Source organism: Corapipo altera, unplaced genomic scaffold (assembly GCF_003945725.1).
Source record: "Corapipo altera isolate COAL_440 unplaced genomic scaffold, ASM394572v1 75, whole genome shotgun sequence".
NCBI classification, from domain to species: Eukaryota; Metazoa; Chordata; class Aves; order Passeriformes; family Pipridae; genus Corapipo; species Corapipo altera.
Genome location: NW_020884887.1, coordinates 9,218,892 through 9,235,050, shown reverse-complemented (window position 1 = coordinate 9,235,050; position 16,159 = coordinate 9,218,892). Strand labels below are relative to the sequence as shown.

Below are 16,159 nucleotides of genomic sequence, written 5' to 3'. Positions count from 1 at the left end.
TAATTAACAAATTGCATCAACTGTTGGTTTGGAATTTTTTTTTCTTATTGTGATATATTTCTGTAGAAAGAAATAACTGCTTCAGCAAAGAGGGTGGGTGTTTGGGTGCAACTTACATTTGGGATGAAGATGAAAGATATGCAAAAAAAGCCATCTCTGGGTTTAGAAATGCAATTCATTCAAGGGGAATTGGGCTCCTAATTCCATTTGTTTCTCTGGAAACACTATGCCCTGATTTCTGAAGCCTTGTTCAATGTCTACACTGCAGGCACTGCTGTGGCTGTCACTGTTCTGTGCTCTGCTAATCACAGTGCTGAGACCTGGCCTGTGGTTCCATTTTCTTGACTCAAATCTAGCACTTAATTTTTTGACTAATTCAGTGTGTCTGCTAGAGATGTTGAATTTTCTCAAGCTCCCATCTGCAGGGGTGGTAGAGTCAAGTGAAGGAATCCAGACTCCTCTCACTCATCCTCGTGGTTTGCGGTGGGACAGCCCAGTACTACAAAGTAGCAAGTGAGATTTTTCTTCTTGAAAGCAGAATTTACTTTGGTTTTCTTTCTGTGACTTGGTACAAATTCCTTTAGCTGGGGTACTGTTACTTTGCAGGCCACCTCAATTCTCTTTTTTGTTCTTTCTGACTTTGAACTCTTCTTTTACTCTCTAAGAGCTTCCTTCAAATATAGGATGTTTTCTGCTGGGTGAAATCACTTAGCAGAGAGCTCTGTCAGCTCTCATCATGCTGGCAGCAGACACTACCTAAGGAGGCTCTGGGCTTAAATGCTGTTTGCACACACTTCAGATCTACTGATCCCACAGCACAGAAGTGGGAAGAGTAATTGAAAGGGTTGCACTTGTGGTTAACAATGTGTTTTTTTAGCATGCACTGAGATGAGCTGCTTCTCTGATACAGGTGATGTTGGGAGACAAACTGTTACAGATGCCAGTACTTTCTAGGGTAGCTATTTCCCCCTAAATACCCATTTTGATGCAAACTTCCCTATTGTGAGAAACAACTTTATTAACAACGCTCTTCCAGTATTGTGTAATCCCTTCATCTGTATTTAACTTTCATCTGCCGAGATGTTTGAGAAGTATTTTGCTGTGATGATTGGAGTGATGATAAGACAGGAGGCTTTTAGGTGAAGTTCCAAATGGCTTTTCATGTTCCACACAGTCTTGTAGGATGTGAGGGCTGAGGGTCCTTGTGGAATTTTCCACTGCCCCATTTTTCATACCTAGCTAGTGGTCCCCTAGGATTAGCAGAAGTTCCTCTCTGAATGATACCATTTCCATGGGAAATTCTTCCTCTTCATTATCCTGCTATTCTTCCATAGAAAGAATTGTCTTTAGCTGGCATCTTTCTTGTGTTCCTCAGGGTATGCAGGGTGCTCTTCAGCTGAACCTAAAAACATGGGAAGAATATTTGTTCTCGTGTGTTGGAAGTATTTCTTTCAGCGAAACAGTGGGATGTAAATCTATTATTAAACAACATCCTCACATGGAAACAAATGCTCAGTTACACCTCAGTTAGAGAGGACAGATCAGCTTTTTTGAGGTTTGACTCCTTCACCTGTGAACTCTATTTGACACAAGCTAATTTAACTTGTGACAGCATTGTGAAGACTTGCAGTGGTTAACGACATCACTTCAGGGGGCCAGCAGCATTGAGGTTGTTGATATTTCCAGTAGTATTTATGAGCTTAAATACACAGAAGAAGCTCAAGTACAAATCTCATGAACCCCACCAAAATCACAAAGCTTTGCCTTTGATTTATAGAATATGTTCCCTTTACTATACTTTTAGGCATGTCCTAAGATACTTTTTGTATTTAAAATTCATCAGTTTAAGAAAGTTCCCACATTTTGACTTTGAAAAAAAAAACCAAAAACAACAACTCAAGCAACTAATCCTAGACATCAGTGTTACAAATCTGAAGGATTAATAGATATTTCTGAATTTCAAGCTTTATAATTCAACATATGTTGGTTATTTGGTACTTTTTTTCTGGCCAGACTGAGCATCTTTATTCAACAACTTCTGTCAGTGTGGGATTTGCTGAGCACTTTCAGTAATAGCGATGCTACTTTATTTCTGCCCTGGCGTTCTGGGAGATTTGTTGGAGGGCACATCTTCCAGGAATTTTATACAAGAGGCAACAGAAAAGAACACTTATCTAACAGAACCACAACTTCACTGTCAACTATAAAAGAAGATTCAACAGATTCCAACTTAGATTAAAAGTCGGCTGTGAATAGAGGCAAATATTCCCGTAGGCACAGGGCATTGCTCTGAAGAGAAATTGTTGAAAATGCAAATGGCTGAAAGAGAGTTCAGTGTGATGGCTTTGTATTTCACCAGTGCTGTGGTTTCGTGTGCCCCAGGTCAGCTCTTAGGAGATTTAACAGAAAAGATTTCTGGAAGACCTGTGGCAACTTTTCACATGCCATCTTCAAAATCCTCCTGTTTCCTTTGCAGGCAGAGTCACTCTTGTGAAGGACTCCTTCAGGGGCCTGGATAACACATGCCAGCATGGCCCCCCTGTGCAGCCTGACAGCACAGGGCAAATAGTGGAGAAAGAGAAAAGCAACTTTTTTTTTTTTTATTTCTTTCTTTTTTTTTTCTCCCAGCTCAGAGCTGTCACAATCACTCTTCCAGTTGTGAAGGCATCCTTCACAGGACATCACATCTTAATAATGCCAAACATCATCTTCACCATAGCTTATATAAGTAGGCAGAGGGTAATAATCAGTTCAGACTCCACTGGGAGGCCATCAGTTATATGAGGAACAATTGACCTTTCAGGAAAAGCTGTATAATTAGAAGCAAACTAGATAAAGTAGCAGACAAGGTAGAGTGGAATTGGAAAGCAGCGTATTTGCATCAGATAAAAGCAAGAGGATGCTGGGACTTAGATTGTCTCCATCTTCAGGCAGAGAAGATGCGTCCAAAATCTAGTTTTCTGAGCACAGAGTTGTGGTGAACCCACCTCCTGAGGAGTCTGATAAAATTAATGACTGTCCTCCTTCAGTTTGATGATAAATCCACATGCCAATGGGGAAACCAGTCACACACATGACACCATTAAGCTCCTTGTGCTGACTGGCTTAACTTGGCAAAACGGTTTCCTATGTCCCTGCTTCACATCTGGGGCAGTCTAGAAGTTCACAGAAGTTCACTAAAAGTTGTTACTTAGTTTTGTGCCTTCTATTTGCCTGTCATTTCTTACTCAGGGCATAGCAAATGAGGGTAGATTTGAGGAGGATGAGCATAATGAGGCAGGAGTAAAGGCACAGGAAGCTCTAAGTTGGAGTCACCATTTGAAAGACTCTGAGGTTTGGAATAATGCAGAAGGCCAAAATACTCTGAGATGAGCAGGCAGTCTCTCTTTCAAAGAGACTGTTGTGGTCCTGGGCTGGGAAGAGGGAAGGCAGGAGAAGCAACCAACCAGCAGAGAGTCTTAGTGATAGGCAAGAGTGATTTCACCAGCAGTTCTTAATGAGCAGAAAAATCATTGATTAGCCTAGTAGTGGGCAAACTGGAGGAGAAGAGGTCTTGAAATAAGACAGAGTGAACTGTTTACAAGATACCATTAAAGTCTATCTGGTCTTCAATCCCAAATTTGAGGAAAGAAGAGGAAGGGGATAATTTGAAGCAGTGGTCTGATGCCTTTAAGGATTTAAAGTCAAAACTGGGTGTGTGGACGGGCAAAGATGGAGAGAGGTTCACAAATACTATTCATGACATTTTATCTCAAAATGTCAAGTGCTAAAGCTCTGGACATACTGCTTACATGAGGCATGCAGCACTGCATAATTGAAGCCACTGGAGAGTTAAGGAAATTTGTACTTTCTGGCCTTTATTTAGTCAAAAATAAAAATTTTGTCAACACTCTATGTACTGCTGAGTAAATATGGCACTAAATCTCAGTGCAAAGTGCTGAGATTTCAGGGATTGAGCAGAGATGCTCCCTATGGCACCATTCCCTCTGATCTCAGAGGTTAACCTTTGTCACCCTCTGCCCTTACTTTTCATCCACCCTGTCCTTTCCTGAATTCCTGGGGATAAACAGTGATGCAGCTTTGCTCTGAAAATGGGGAATATATGTGTTTGACATGTGTTGGTGTGTATCAAATTGATGAAGATGCTTATCTTTGTTTCTGTCAGTGAGGAAATGTGCCCCACTAAGTGTTGAAATGTTAAACTGAAAATCCTGGAAGTGTTCTAACTCAGCAATCTTTGAGGTCTTGCATTCACCTTTGGGTTGTTTTGGGGTAGGACAATTCAAGGCAAGGCTGGTTTTATTCATGCTGTACGTCTCTACCCAAGAGCAGCGGTGTCAATGTGTCTGGCTGGGAACTGCTGACATTTGTGTTGCTTTCCCTGTGCTGGTAATGGACAGAGCAGGAGAAAAAGTGTTTTCTGCACAAACACCTTTAAGAATCACTCCTGTGGATGAAGGGGCTTCCTGTGGGAGCTGGAGTTTCCATACTTATGTGCTCACCTTTACAGCTGTGGCATTGTGATGCAGCACAATGTAATTTTTGTAGGTGATGTCCACAACTTTCTCCACTAAGGTAATCTTATTTCTATGAGTGATCCATCATTGTGTTCTACAGCTTCGTCATGGGAGGAAGCAGAGGGGCAGGCACTGATCTCTTCTTTCTGGTGGCTGGCAATAGGACCACAGGGAATGGCACGAAGCTGTGTCATGGGAGGTTTAGGTTGGATATTAGGGGAAGATTCTCCACCTAAAGGGTGATCAGATGCTGAAACGGGGTCCCTAGGGTGGTGGTCACAGCACCAAGCCTGGCAGAGCTCAAGGAGCATTTGGACCAACACTCTCAGGCACATGGTGTGATTTGTGGGGTTGTCGTGTGCAGGGCCAGGAGCTGGACTTCAGTGATCCTTGTGGGAACCTTCCAACTCATGATATTCTAAGATTCCATGATTTTTTGACCATGGGTATGGCCAGTATTTGTCTCTCTTGATTTTGAACTCTGACCCAGAGATGAATGAACGTTTCTTCCTCAGTTCTTTGGGACCCCATAGAAATGTGCCCATGTTTCTATAGGATTGCACCTGAAAGACCTTAGTCTGTAAATGGATGCTGGAGACTCCCCACCCACCCGTTTCCTTCCCCACGACTTAACTGACCCCTGCACCACTATCAGACAGAAAGTCCCCTCCAGAAATGTGGCTGGGTTGTCGACAGGAATACTGTTCAAAAGGAACAAACATGTGGGACATGCTTTCCTAGAGTTGGAGGAAAGTCTGTTTGTGTCAGCTGCATTAGAAAGATCATTCCAGAACAGTTCATCCATGCGTAAAGTTGCCCCCTATAATTCTGCCAAGGCTGAGGAGCTTGGGGAGATCTGCTGGCAACAGCGCCAGTGGCTCTTTCATCCACACAATTTTTCCGAGGTGCTGGAGGTCAGAGAGGAGCAGATATGTAATTTGCTTGCTTGAAGCAGTTCTTCTGCCTTGTTTTGTATAACTGAGGAGTTCTCACACCGCGCGCCAAACTTCCAGAGACAAAATACCGATACTGCAGAATTTAAATGGGAAAACTGAGCTCCCTGCTCTGCAATTTGCATTATGCAGAAGTGTGAGATAAAGAGGGGGAGAGCTCTTGTTGCAGGCTCTCCCCTTTGGAAGCTCGTCAGCATGACAAATCACCTGGATTATGGTACACCTTGCCATGAGCCTTCCTGGTTGTTTACTTTCATATAATTACACAGCATGGGCTATTTTTCCCCCTCCTCTTTTAAGGGAAGTATTATGAGAGTTGCTTTGGTTTCTTTGAATTCAGACTTTACCAGCATCTTTTTCCAGGGCATATGTTGGAGGAAAAAAAAATACACATTTTCTCTTAGTCAAAGTAAAGTAGGTATGTTCATTATAGCAACTCAGAGGATTAGGCACAATTAAATTTATTTTTTTTTTTCTTCTCAAGGTAATGATTTAATTGCTTTGATTTTTCTTTTGTTCATATCCCAGGGGGACAAAAAATGATGACAGGAGAAGAAAATCCCTTTAACTACTCTTTTTCATATACTGTATGCATCTGTATATCTTGTACAACTTGCCTTGTGCTGACCTTGTCCTTCCAGTGTCCTCCTTAGAGATTTCAATTCCTAAAGTTTTAAGACTGTGTGTTTATATGTATAGATGTGTACATATATATATGTATATTCACACACATAAAAACATGCACAATTATATTTATATAAATATATATATAAAACTATTTTATGTGTCTGTATATATATGTACACATACACATAAAAATAAAATAAATGTTGGCTTTCACTTTAACTTTGAAAGTGTTTTGTTTGCTTTCAGCTCCAACAAACTGGATTGAATTACAACTCTATTGAATGCACTTCTCTAGCACCTTCCCTCAGGGATCTAAACCAATTTTCTCACCATTGCTAAAAGCTGAACTTCCCCTGTACCCTCCCAGAGTAAGTAGGATGCTTCTGTCTGTGCTGTAGGGTAGGAGAATTAAGAAAAGTGTTGAATGCAACATACTGTTTGGAAGAAAAAGTGGCAAGATATTGAACGCTTGGTTTTGAATATTGTTGTGTATTCACACAGTCATACTCTTCTGGGAGAGAGGAATCTTTTCTACTTACAACATGTATCTTTAATGTGGCAAATGAAAGGCAATATTTACCCGTGTAGCAGCATGACTGCAGGTTTGGTCAGAGCACAGCTTTGTGATAGAGCAGAAACAAATGGTAAAATAACACAGGAACAGTAATAGGTATTTTTGAGTAAGTATGGAGTGTGTTCCTGACTTGACCCCTGATCTGTTGTGGGCTAACCAGTAACAGTGTGAACACCAGCCTCTGAGAAAATGCATTTAGAAGTCAAGTCAGCAAGAAAAGGGGGAGAAAACAGCTCCAGTTTGCTGGTGCTTGTTCACTGTTTGGTGGTGTAACCTCTGGCCAAGGCTAAGCTGTTATGCTGAAAATAAATCAGGTCTGTTCATATGTCATATCTGACACAAAAATGGAATATATGATGGCAAGGATAGAAGATTTGCTTCCCAGAATTTGTTTTTGTTCAATTTCTAGCATGAACATTCTGTGTCTTTAACAAACAAAGGGAGAACATAATGATATTAACCCTCCTTTGGTGATTCCATAGTGGTTATGTTCCTAATAAACTGTAAAAAGGAAGCTGACTGCAGGAAGGTTGGTGGCTAGGTTAATATACACTGTAGTGGAGTCATTTAAAATAATCCAAGCACAGAAAGGAGATTTATGTAAAAGTACATTTCCATTACTTGTGCCTCTGGCACACTAATGTCTCATCCAGCATAGCAAAAACCTAACAACATTATTCTTGTTTCTTTTTGTAACATCCATAGCTTTTAGTACTGCTTTCCTTTGTTAATTTTCAAAAGACTAGCTGTTAATTAAGAGACATAATTGACTCAAGGGCAAGTCTTGACTGAAAAGAACTTGAAGAACATGGCAGGAGTCTTGTGTTTTGGGGTTTTTTTATTATTTTTTTTAAACAGCATCTAATTTTGAGCATGTCAATATCCAGTTAAAATGTTGATAAGTAGAGGGGGATGCAAGCTCTTATAGATGTCTTCATGGCAACGGCATTTTATCTCTGTTTTTCTTAGCTGAAACAGTGGAACACTGGGGCAGATTTAATTTTTGGATGAGTGAAAGAAGTCCACTAGGAAGCAAGGAAAGCAGACTACAAGTACAGTGTTTTGTTTCCTCCTTACCCTTTTTTTCTCCAGAAGACTCAACATCAGTCATTAAACACCACAGGTATGGCAGCACATTTAAACCCACTTTTTGTTACACTTTTTGTAAGGGCTTAGCACCTGGTGAGCATGTAAGTGAAGTTACTGCTTAGGGTAGTCTGGCTACTTGCTTTGGTACTAAAATAGAAGCAGCTTTCTTCTAAAAATCCATTCCAAAGGGCCAAGACTTAAGTATTTTGTATTCCTGTTACTTTGAATGGGAATTTTTCCTTACTAAGGACTTCGGCACTGGGATTGATTATGGAGCCAAGCAATTCTTTTATGTAGGTCCATTAATTTCGATCCTGCTAAATGTGTGTTCCTAATTGCACTAAGTCAATGTCCATAAAGAGATCAGAGGAAGGAACTGATCCAGAAGGGGGAAAACTTGGTATTGTGTGCTTTGAAGCTGTGGGATTGAGTGACCACATCATCTTGGCTGTGACCTTCAGATTGGTGAAGTGAATGTGTAACTTTTAAGAGATATGTGGTATAATTAATGATTAATCAGGGCACTTCATTACGCATCATTTTCAATTCTGCTGTCAAGGCTTGTGTGTGGATGAATGTTTTTTATTTTAGTTTTTCTGCAACTCATCTGTGCTGACTGCACCTATTTTCTCCCTGTTGTCTATGGGCTCTAATAAACTGAGGAGTTGAGACAGACAGTTCCTTAGGCAAGAGCTCTCCCTTGGCTGGTGATGCTGGTGAGACCCGCCTAGACTATAAAAGGCTCAGAAAAGGGGACAAGCTTTTGGCTGGAAGGCATAAGAGAAGTGTAATGATTTTGACGTCCCCCCTTCTTCTCTTTTCTTAGATATTTAATTGGCATTAGGAAACAGAGCAGGTCACTGGACTAATGAATAAAAAAAGGACTGTTTGAGTTGGAGATACCCCTAGGAAGTCTCCTATTTGCACTGATGTTATGAATTCAAAGATATTTAGTGGTTTTTAGAAATACCTTTGCTGTCAGAGTGATGTGATAAAGCAAAAAAGATGATAGAAAAGATGTTTGCCTGCATATTTGGGGAGAACAGCTTGAAGATGTGACAGCTTTGGAATTGAATGTGAAAAAAACCCAACCACCAAACAAATAAAAGGACCCCCGCAGCTTTCATTCCCATGGTGTTGCTGTCTTGTATAAATACCCAGAAATAACTGGTTTATAATTTTGTGTTTATTAAGAGAATATATCTTTCACTACCTCCTGCTTCCTTGCTCTCTAAAGCCTGCTTGACTCACTCTTAATGCCATAATATTACAGGTCAAACAAGAGATCTTATGTAATACAATCTATTGTAGTTTCCCGAGCAGTATCTGCATCAAGCCAACAGCTTTTAGTTGACTGGAGAAGTTGGCTTTTTTCCTGTCTTTACCTAGAGGCTGGCCCTTGAAACTGAGCTCAGCAGCTGCTTCTTTTTTTTTACCTCCCATTTTTTAACATTGTCACAGTCAAGAGATGTTAATTGCAAGGGAAAGGTTCAGAGAGATGAGCAATGCTGGACACAATAGCCTTAATATCCTCATAGAAATACCAGCACTGTGGTCATGGGAGGAAGAATTGTGACCCTCCTTTCATCTTTAGAGAGAAGAAGAGGATCAACAATAGAACCATAAAATGGTTTTTGTTTGAAGGACCTTGGAGCTCATCTCATTCTAACCCCTCTGCCATGGGCAGGGGCATCTCACACTAGCCCAGATTGCTCCAAGCACTGTCCAACCCATCCTTTGACACTTCCAGGGATGGGGCAGCCACAGCTTCTCTGGGCAACCTGTGCCAGGGCCTCACCACTCCCACAGAGAAGAATGTCTTCATATTTTACCCTCCTTCAAACCTGCCCTCTTTCAATTGAAAGCCATTCCTCCTTATCTTGTCACTATCTGTCCTCATCAGAAGTCCTTCTCCAGCTCTCTTGGAGTCCCTTTATGTACTGGAATGTGCTACAAGGTCTCCCCAGAGCCTTTTCTTTTCCAGGCTGAACAACCTCAACTCTCTTGGCCTGTTTTCATAGCAGAGTTGTTCCAGACCTCTAATCATCTTCGTGTCCTTTCCTGGACTAACTCCAACAGGTCCGTGTCCTCCTGTGTTCAACAGTAACCATTTGGAGACAGGACAGATCAGTTAAAATTTCTGTTCTGTTACCACAATGTTACCTTCGGTATGCAGTCCAAAAAATCACTATTACAAACCAAATAGAGTAGAGGGAGCAGCAGTGGCAAAGATTAAAACACCAAGATTGGGTCCCTCAGGACACTGCTGCCTTGTTCTTCTACTACTCAGGGAAGGGAACAGACTCCTTGTCCATGGGGGATGAGGCAAGAAATGATGGGCTTCAACTGCAGCAAGTAAGATTTACTTTTGTGACAAAAACTTTGTAGGATGAAATACTCCATTAAATTGCTTATGGGGGTTGTGGCAACTCCATCATTGCAGATCTTTAAGAATATGTTAGAAAAACATCTGTCAGGAATGATATCTGTAGAGCTGCTCCTGCCTTGGGGCACGGAGATGGACTAGATGACCTCTGGAGGTCCCTCTCAGCCCTGTTTTCTATGAACTCTAATCCAGGACTTTTCATTACTCATCCCTTGAAGCCCCAAAGGTGTCGGGACTATCACACTTCATTTTTACCCTTGCACATTTTTTTTTTTCTGGATGGTTTTTATTCATTCGGAGAGACTGGCTTCAATTACATTTGTCATATGATTCTTTTATAGCCTGTATTTATTATTTTTTTTCAGTCCATCCCCTCTAGGCCTTTTCTATCTGTTTTTTAAATGGATCCTACTCACTTCAAAACTTTTTGAAAGCAAAAGTCACTCAATACTCTTTATTTTATGGAAATAGAAATTTCAAATTAGACAAAATGAGTTAGAGTTGCTGTTAAGTACCAGTGTCACATTCAGTGCTTCAACAGATACAGGAATAGGAACTGGTTTTGCCTTGTTAAAATAAGATAAATTTGGACAGGAGCAGATGATGAGAAGGGGAGCTGTCCAGAACAGAGACTATTTTACTTGTTTGTACAGGACTTTGGTACAGTGTGGCCCTGAGCTGTAAGAGCTACTCTAATAACCTTACTTACAATGGGAGGCACACGAGGGACCATTGCTGTAAGGTACAGAAGGACTGAGGTTTGTGCTTTGAAGTGATAACACGGTGATTTAGGGATGATTAAAAAACCCCCTGTAAATTAAAAGATAACCAAGAAAGTGTGATATTGGAATTGATGGGGTTTTATTCAGATGTCATAGTGGCAGTAAGTGCCCCACACAGCCTCACAGTCCTCTCTCCCTGACACACCTGAGAGTATCACAACCTGGTGTGAAACAATAGGTTCCCATTATATTTGCCCTTTTTCATCTCTTCCTGACACGAAGTTAAATTTGTTCTGTTATTGGTGTGTGATGGTTTTTAAGTGGTTTCCTTGCAGGATTGCTTTAGGGCTTCCCCAGCTCTCAATTTGGGTTAGTAAAGTGGAAGATTGCACAATAAAAGCGAGGTGTCAGGCTCGAGGTAAACAAACGTCCTGTTTTATTGCATAGTAGTTTTCCAGTTCAGCTCCAGGATGCCTTGGTCTGTGAAATAGCTGTGCTAATTTTCCACGTGTCTGAACGTAATTGCTACAGTCAAAGTTGTGGAGAGGAACAGTCCCTGCTGTTGTGACTGCCCCGCTCCTGCAGTCTGTGTTTGGAGAGGAGCACCATCGTGCTCATTTCAGCAACTGCCCATGACTTTCTTGGCCTTCTTGTTGGCCTTCTTGCTTTTCCATCCATGGTTTAAAGTGACAGTCAGAAGATGAGAAATCCCTGGAGGCGTTTTGCACAGGGCTGCACAATGCAGTGATTCACTTAGATGTTTTATGTTCCCCTGAATATTTTATGTTCAGTAAATGACTGTGCATTTGCAGCAGTGGAGCAGAGGATGAGAGTGATGGAGTAGAAGTGGAGTAGTGATGGAGCAGAGGTGGAATGCCATGTGGAGGTCTGATGGACACGGTATTGCATTGTGAAACCTGTGCTGGTCACTGCTTACCTCTGCTACATGGGGCAGTGTATTTGCAGGATTTTGAAGTTTAATTTGGATAATAATATTTAAATCGGGAAATTATCATCCCTCCCTCCTCTGAACTTTTAAAAAAAGTTGACTAACTCGGTTATGTTATTTTTCTGAGGAAAATATATTTTTTATAACTAATTATTCTACGTTCAACGATATGTTCCGAGTGCTGTTTGCTTCATAGTTGAATTTGATGCATTGTATTTAATTATGCAATTTAAACTTAAAAAAGGAGGAGAAAATGCACTTTGGTAGCTCCAGGCTGCAGGAGTTGCCATGTCTGCTTCAATCTGCCTGCTCCCTCTAAAGGGTCTGTTTGCTGGAACCCACGGACCCTTTCAGCGAAGTTACGAAGGCAGAACTGGAAAGGCTTGTCTTTATGGAAACTTTGATTAATTTTTTTCAAGGGGTGACCAGAGCTGCTGTGTTAGAGAGCTGTCAGGTACCGTATGTACAGAAGCCCTGTCATCTGAATTTCAAAGTCAGAACCATATTTTAAGAGACTTGCCCTTTTCATCCTATCTGGTCTGTGGGGGAGTGTTGCTGTGACTGAGCCTTGTTTGGCCACGTAAAAGCAGCCTGCCAGGCTTCCTTTGCCAGGGACTTTGAGTTTAAATCTATTTTGGGACTTTAAAAAGGTCACTAAGGGCTGCCAGCCAGAACCTGTGTCTTAATTCTGCTATTAGAATCACAGAAAAATAAAATCCCCACTCTCAGGCTGGAGGGCAGGGAGCAATGAAGTATCAGACACTTTATAAACTGCAGAATATGCTCTCATTACAAACTGCTGCTGCAATCCGAAGCAAGCAGAAGGATCCCTGAGCACTAGGAAGGTTGCTCAGGTGCTGCTGTTGTCTTTGGGGACTTCCAGTGGGGATGTGATTGCTGCTGGGGCCTAAAGTAGCTGCTTTCCTTCAGTTGCTGAGAGGTCAGGATTACGTTCCTTAATTTACCTTAGGTGTTAGGTGCTGTACCCTTTCTGAGGTGAGCTGGATCTGGCTGTTTAGGCTCCCCACAGCTTTTGCTCTGTGCCAGAGCCAAGGGGAAGCAGCAGCTGTGTGTGGTTTTTGAGTCTTGATTAGGGATTATTGCACTGTTGGCTGTGGCTGGTGGGCAGGAGGAGAACCTGAACTTGATGCCGCCGTGGCCTGTTCCCATCCTCTGCTGATGACCCTGAAGGAAGGTACCCAGCTTAATCTTGCTTTATATCATCTGATGTACCCTAGTGAAAATATTTGTGCGGATGCCTACTAGAGTAATAGGTTTATTTCTTCTTTATTCCTACTTATAATCCTTCAGTTTGTGCTTTTATTTGTAATGTAACGTGTTCTTTTAAAATCGAGAGGAGCTGACATCAGTGGTTTGAAGAGCCAAATAAAAGATTTCTTATAACAGTAATCGGTCTGGCTGATTTCCCAGCAGCATCTTGACCTGCCGGGGTACAGAACAGCCAGAACCCAGGACAGAGTCTCTTGTTCCATATTTGGGTCTAACTTAATAATATTTTTTGATTTGTGTTGCAAGTTTGATTCTGGGTTTTGACTGGTACCTTGGACTGTAGTTTTTTGTGATCTGGAAAATGTTATATTTGTTCATATTATCATATCAGAAGAGGTTTAATTTTGTTAGCTTCTTTACCAGATAACCTGATGAATGTGAAAAGTAGCTTTAATGTGATTCCTCATTGATTACTTTCATATAAAAGTTCCGTGGTCTGAAGAATAATAAGTTTGTGCTCACTTGCCATCTTTTAAATAGGTCTTAGTTTTAATCTTGTAGGTTTTAAAATTGAATCAGCAGAAATTGCAAAAATTATGTTTATATTCACTTGCCATCTTACTAATGGATCTCAGCTTTAATCTCTCCGATTTTCCAAATTGCTTCTGTAAAAATGATGTCACTAGGATCTGATTAAAACATTCAGTTTCAGCTTAGTTCTTTCCTAATACATCAAATTTTCCTATGCCAATGTGAAAAGTTTTAGCACATTAACCTCTTAATAGGTCTTTATTTCTCAAAGTATTTTGAGAGCTTTGTGTTAAGTTCTTTTAATTAAAACCTTGGCTGCTAGTAAAACATAGTTGTCAATTTTGTAGTTAATTGCTGTATTAATTTTGAATTGAATTAAATAAAATTGGAAAGTAAATTTGGTATCTTGGTATTACGTGGCAAAAAAATAGCAGTTCCAGTAGGGATGCTCTCTGATAATTCACTTACCTCCTGTTAGCTAATCACTGCTTTTATTCATGTCATGTATTTTGGCTGGATGAGCTCCAGCTTGATGTGATAATGACTGGAAACAAGTAGGGTGGTGTGGTGGGTGCTGCTCCCATGCTGTAAATCAGTGGTTAAAGAGATCAAAGCAAGGAGGTTGTTTGCTGGTGTCAGCTCCAACCCTTTTCCCAGCCTTTCACGGATAGAAACAGTGCTGACACCTTTCCATCATCTTGCACCTCCTCCATTTCAGTAGCTCTGGATACCTTCTAGAAATAGGTTGTAGCTGGCACGTGTGACTGTCCCATGTGGATGATGAGTTCTTTTTCCTCTTCTGAAGTTTCTGTGGATCAGGTATTTGTCCTGAACAAGAGGCAGATGAGTAAATAAACCTTTAGGAAAAGCAGATAGGACTATGAATTTCTTTCTCTTGTTCTTTAATTTTCTCATTTAATTTCTTTCTCCTTTTCTTCTTTGCAAGGAGCGTTAATAAGAAAAAGGTTGACTGGAATGTGATTTTTTTTTTTTTAATATACTGTTATGCAACCCTAAATTTAAAGTGTAGTCTCAGATGAGGTAGTGGGTCTGTATCTTATATTTTGACTGAACAAGGAAAAAGCGTAATAGATCCTAAGTCAGAGTGAACTACCACACCAGGGCAGCTTCAAGTCCCTCTCCTTCTGGACATGTACAGGGCTCCTCAAACCACCTCCTTAAATCCTTCATCCTGAAATTGCACTTTTGTGGGTGGCTCCTATGCTGCCAGTGGGCTCTGAGCACTGGTCCCAGGGTCCCCCCTTCTTAGAGGGGGATCAGGGTTGAATAGTATTGTGGTATAACATGATACTATTTTAGGAACATCTCAGTTTTTCACAGAGGGAAAACCAGTGGTGGGTTGGCTGCTTAGAAGGGCTTTGTATGCAGCTGAGGCTGAAAAACGTGAGAATTTCTGGAAGAAATACGAGTTGTGTTTTGCATGCAGGGAGCAGCACTGTGCCTGACGTTCTAAAGTTTTGAAGTCCAATGCTCACCACTGCCTAGTGCCTTCAGCTGGATTTACTGTTATCAAAGCAGCAACTAATAAAACTCCGCCGAATCCCAAGAGAGACTTGAGGAGATTTCTGGGAGCACTTGCCACATTTCATGTCTCCCACACAGTCGCTTTGGCAGAATGGTGCAGGCTAATAGCATGTGCCTCGCTGCTGCTGCTGGGTTGATGCACGGCTGGCAACTGCCTTTCTTCCAGTCCCCTCCTGGGAGCCATCAGCCTCCGCGTGCTGACTTGTTCAGCATTAACGTCAGCAGCCTCGGTGTTGCCCTGTAACTCTGTTTTTGCTTTCTTCTTCACCTTGAGTTGTCTCTCTATTAGCAAGTTGGATGAAGAGGATAACAGGATAATTGGGTAAAATATTTCTAAATTGGTATTTCGGTTCTCCTAATAGGCTTGTAAGGGGGGAACGGGCGCTGACACCTGCGGGAGCGTGTGACAGAGAGGAGCACTGAACGGGAGTAAGGTCAGGGTGGACTAAAGTGATTTAAGGGTATGCAATCAAAAGCAAATGATCATTTTGGAGGTAAAAATCTACCACTTAGGGTAAAAGTTAATGTCAGTTCTTGCAAGCTGTAACAATATCCTGCCTTCTATGAAGGCTGCCACCACTTACCAAAGTGAGATGCTGAAACCATCCTTTAAGTGGCTACTGGGGATGTCAGCGCAGTAAACATCAGTGAGGTCAGGCTGCTGACCTTCAAAAAGAGTTTTCCTTTCTGGAGGAGTAACTCCTGTAAAGGCATTCTGCTAACTAGATTTTTGTTGTTTTATAGTGTGCGATGTCTATAATCTTATAAACAGTCTCTCCCTGCTGCAGGCACAACATAACTGTTTCCATCCAGTCTGCATGGGAGACTTGGATCAGAATGTTTTAAAATATATTAACTTGGAAATTAAGTAGCAATGGTGTAGAAGTCTATGAAAATATTAAAGAGGAATTATTTGGGGAAAGGGAAAGATGATAATTTGCGTCCAAAAAGTGTGTGACTTGCTAACATTGTGAACAGTGTGAGGCTCTACAGGTAATCAATTTTGAGAAGGTTTTATAATATGACACAACTCACT

At 41.2% G+C, this 16,159-nt stretch overlaps 1 protein-coding gene across 4 annotated transcripts in view; it reads left to right on the top strand.

Moving 5' to 3' along the window:
• The window catches only part of SGCD (sarcoglycan delta), a 322,382-nt gene that overhangs the window by 35,070 nt on the left and 271,153 nt on the right, over positions 1–16,159 (top strand). Inside the window, exon 1 of one of the 4 annotated variants that reach the window (XM_027643292.1) lies at positions 12,728–13,012. The exons of the other annotated variants lie outside the window; for them this stretch is intronic. The gene's annotated coding sequence lies outside the window, so the exon portion shown is untranslated. Of the gene's footprint in view, positions 1–12,727; positions 13,013–16,159 lie in introns of those variants that run through there. 4 annotated transcript variants of the gene reach the window in all.